Here is a 5000-nt window from a genome sequence, read left to right on the forward strand (position 1 = left end):
GGCTGCGGGGGCGGAGCCTACCCATCAACTAGTCGCCTGGTTGACCGTGCGGACAACGCGAGCCAGCTCAAGACGTAGCAACGAACCTCGGTGAGACCGACCTCATGTCTTGTGTCCATGTTAAAAAGGAGGGACGGTTAGTTTAGGACTTTGATAGTTCACAGAGACAGTGAAGGATTCTTTAAATAGCCTGTCCATGTTATGTGTGTTCGTTTTTCGTGTGTATAAAGTGTGGCGTACAAACGGCCTCGTCTTTTCGTGGGAGTCTGGGGCGACGGCTCGGACACCCATTAACTAAGAACCTGCACGTTGCTATAACACCCACTGCAATGTAACACTGGCGTCCGCTGTGACAGGACGAGGCCATTTGTATCGCTTGAGTCAGGCTGACGATTAGTGAGGAAAAGATGAGCTCGACAGATTTAATGGCGTTGGCCATGCGCATGGGTTTGGAAGGTGCGGAATTGAAAACTTGGATTGATGAGCGAGAAGCTCGAGCTCGTGAGGAAAGGGCGGCAGAAAGAGAGGCGAAGAAGGAACAAATGCAGTTGCAATTACAAGTCGAGGAGCAGGCCCAAAGGACGATCCAATTGCGCCTTCAACTGACTCAGACTGAAACCGCCAGAGAGCCTGTCGGGGCAGACATAGGTCGATCATCAAGGGTGTCTTCCAACGTCAATCCTCATAATTTTATACCAGGATTTGATGAAAACCGGGATGACCTAGATGCGTACTTAAAAAGGTTCGAGAATGTGGCGACAGGGCAAGAGTGGCCTAGAGACAAGTGGGCCACGGCTCTGAGTTTGTGCCTAAGCGGAGAAGCGCTAAAAGTGTTTGGTCGCCTATCCCCTGAAGATGCACTTGATTACGAGAAAGTGAAACTGGCTCTATTTCAGCGATTTCGCCTCACAGCGGAAGGGTACCGTGAGAAGTTCCGGCACAGTAAGCCTCAAGAGGGAGAAACCGGCCGGCAGTACGCTGCACGATTAATGAGTTTTTTCGACCGATGGGTGGAAATGTCGAAAGTAGACAAAGAATACGCGTCAGTTCGTGACCTGATTGTAGCTGAACAGTTCATCAGTAAGTGTCATGATCGAGTGGCGCTCTTTTTGCGTGAAAAGAATTGCCGTAAACTTGAAGAAATGGCTGAAGCGGCAGATCAGTTTTTAGAGGCACAGCGACAGTCTAACCTGCTTGTTTTCCGAGAAAAGGCTGAAAACGGCATGGCTGTGAAAAGTGGGAGCACGACCTCAAAAACTTCAGTGCAATGTTTTGTTTGCAACAAAATCGGCCATAAAGCCTCAGATTGTCGCGCTCGGACGAAGCAAACTTACTGTGGGCATTGTCGTAGGGCAGGACACGATACCCAAGTTTGCACCAAGAAACCCGCCACGTATAAAAAGGCTTCATGTATATTGTCCGAAGAGAACTCTAAAGACAATGATAACGCATCCGGCGGCGGGCCCGAGAATAATGTGTCGGGGGCAGTAAACACGCAACAAATGGCAACGAAATATCAGATGCCAGTTCTCCAGGGTCTCCTATTTGGTAAGCCTGTCTCTGTTCTTCGGGATACAGGAAGTAACACGACGGTTGTGCGACGTTCCCTCGTGCCCGACGAAGTGCTGACAGGAGCTATGACGACAGTATTTTTAGCCGATGGGAGCAGAATAAAAGTTCCCGAAGCAAAAGTGGAGATATTTTCGCCCTATTTTTCTGGCACGGTGATCGTTAAATGCATGACTTCCCCATTGTATGACGTCATCGTGGGAAACGTGCCAGGATCCCGTGATCCCAATGATCCAGATAGCAGGTGGAGCGAGGGACTGTCGGAAAGGAAGACGAAGTCTAAAAGCGTCAAGGAGAGATTAGGGGTGATGAAAGCAGATCGCTACGAGAGACCAATGATCAGCGTAGTCAAGAATTCAAGTACTTCGTTGGATTCGGTGAAAGCAACCGCTTTGAATATCAACCAACGAATCTTCAAGATTGAGCAGGCGGAGGACAAGAGCCTAGATCTCTGTAGGAACAAAGTTGGGCAGGTGTTTTTTGGGAGAGGATCGACAGAATATTCGTTTGTTATGCAAAAGGGAGTTTTATATCGCCATTATCGGTTATCCTCCGGCAAGATAGTACAGCAGGTAGTTGTTCCTCGCAAGCTGCGGAGCCAAGTACTGCAGCTAGCTCATGAAAGTCTGATGGCGGGCCATCAAGGCATCAAGAGGACAATTGACCGAGTACTAGGATCATTCTATTGGCCAGGAGTTCAGGAAGAAGTAAAGAGATACGTGCGATCCTGTGACATTTGCCAAAGAGCATATCCAAAAGGTAAAGTGGGCAAGGCGCCTCTGGGCGTAATGCCGTTGATCGACACCCCCTTCGAGCGAGTGGCAATCGATATTATCGGTCCTTTAAAACCTGTGTCGAGAAACGGAAACCGCTACATATTGACCATGGTGGACTTCGCCACGCGCTACCCGGACGCGGTGGCCCTGCCAGCAATCGATTCGGCGACAGTAACAGAGGGCCTGGTGGAGATGTTCTCACGCGTAGGATTCCCGCGTGAAATTCTATGTGATCAAGCATCTTGTTTTACTTCCGAACTGATGAAGGAAGTCAACGAGTTACTGGCCATTAAGCACCTCAGTTCTACACCTTACCATCCTATGTGTAACGGGTTGGTGGAACGATTTAACGGTACGTTAAAACAGATGTTGCGGAAGCTCTGCCAGGAGGAACCAAGATCCTGGGATCGGTTGCTTGCCCCACTCCTTTTTGCCTATCGTGAAGTGCCTCAGACCAGCACGGGATTTTCTCCCTTCGAACTTATTTACGGGCGTGACGTCAGAGGACCACTTAGTTTGTTAAAAGAATTATGGATTGGAGAACACATCGGCGACGAGGCGAAGACAACTTACGGATATGTATTGGATCTGCGAGATCGTCTTGAAAAAACACTGCAGTTGGCTCATGAGAACTTGACACGAGCAAGAAAATCACAGAAGCAATACTATGATCAGCGAAGCACGAAACGTCAGCTTGAAGTAGGCGACCGGGCCCTTATTCTACTCCCTACTACGGAAAATAAATTACTCATGCAATGGAAAGGACCTTTTAAGGTCACAGGGAAAAAGGGCAGTCATGACTACTGGTTGGACTTGGGACGTGACACCAAGTTGTTCCACATCAACATGTTAAAGCGTTACGAGGATCGCGAACCGGAGAGGTTTACACAAACAGCGTCATTCGTAGTGATGGAAGAAGAGGAGGCAGATTCACCTATACCAGTTTACACTATTGACCAAGGGACTGGGGTGGAGACAATTAATATAGGTGAAGGGCTGGCTGAAGAGGAAGCTGCTGAGCTCCAGCGGATTCTGACCAAATACCAAGATGTGTTTTCCGAAATGCCAGGAAAGACCAATTTGCTGGAATGCCCGCTTCGACTGACAACACCGGATCCGATTTGCACTCCGCAGTACCCACTACCACTGGCGATGAAAGAAGTGGTTGAAAAGGAAGTTCGAGATATGCTCAAGCTCGGGGTGATTGAGCGATCCAATTCGCCATACAATTCCCCCTTGGTGCTAATTAAGAAGCCAGATCAAACTTATCGGACATGCATAGACTTTCGTCGCATCAACGAGGTGTTGATATCAGATGCGGAACCCATACCACGGACGGATATGATGTTCGCAGAGGTTGGGACCAAGAGGTTTTTCTCGAAATTCGATCTTACCAAAGGATACTGGCAAGTTCCACTGGAACTGGAGTCGAGATCGGTAACCGCATTTTCAACTCAGACCGGACATTACCACTTTATCTACATGCCATTTGGAATCAAAACTGCATCTGCAGTGTTCACGCGTTTGATGAGAACACTTCTCCAAGGCCTCCCGAACGTAGCGCATTATATCGACGATGTTCTCATCGCTACTATGACATGGAAAGAGCATTTAGACACATTGCAGCAATTCCTGCACAGAGTGAGAGAAGCAGGATTGACTATCAAACCCCAGAAATGCGAAATCGCTATGACTTCCGTCGTATTTTTAGGCCATCGTTTAGGAGGAGGGACCATCCGAGCAGTGGATAGTACTGTCGAGAAGATTGCCAATGCACAAAAACCTCAAACAAAGAAGCAGCTTCGATCGTTTCTTGGATTGGCGGGATATTACCGCGATATGATTCCCCATTATGCGGAGAAAGCTCAGCCTCTCACCGAACTAACTAGGAAAAAGGAGAGAAATAAGATTTGTTGGAATCCTGAAAGAGAGGCAGCATTCGAAACACTTAAGCAAGCCCTTGCTTCTGGACCAATTGTAAAGGCTCCTGATCCGGAGCGAAGGTTTGTACTTCGGTCGGACGCATCTGACACCTGCATCGGAGCGATATTAATGCAGGAACATGACGGATTGTTACACCCTGTATCTTATGCAAGCCGCCAGTTGCTGCCCCGGGAAAAGAATTACTCTACCATAGAGAGGGAGTGTTTGGCATTGGTATGGGCGGTACAGAGGTTTCACATTTTTTTGTATGGGAACCAGTTTGTTGTACAAACAGATCACCAACCTCTACAGTACTTAGCCCGAGCCAAACACTTGAACAGTAGGGTCCTGAGGTGGAGCCTGGCATTGCAAGAATACTCATTTAGCATTCAGCATATAAAAGGGTCGGAGAATACCAGTGCGGACTTCATGAGTAGATTGTGAGCCAAGAGTTCGGACTTCATGCACTGTGATATTGGGTGTTGGACACTCAAAGTATGTCAGTGTATTTAACGGTGTTCTTGTGTATTTAGTAAATATTGGACCTCGACATGTGAACTATACAGAGGACATATACAGTGAAGGGGTTTACAGACCGCGCACGTGTCAGCAGTTTTTTTTTTTTTTTTTTTTAAAAAGAAAGAAAAAACTCATTTAAGGGGGGGCTTTTGTGATATGTGTCGTGCGCGAAGCTTCAAAGTGCGCGCCATTCAAAGTGCGCGCCATACAAAG

This window comes from Rhipicephalus microplus, unplaced genomic scaffold (genome assembly GCF_043290135.1).
Source record: "Rhipicephalus microplus isolate Deutch F79 unplaced genomic scaffold, USDA_Rmic scaffold_84, whole genome shotgun sequence".
In the NCBI taxonomy this organism is placed as follows: domain Eukaryota; kingdom Metazoa; phylum Arthropoda; class Arachnida; order Ixodida; family Ixodidae; genus Rhipicephalus; species Rhipicephalus microplus.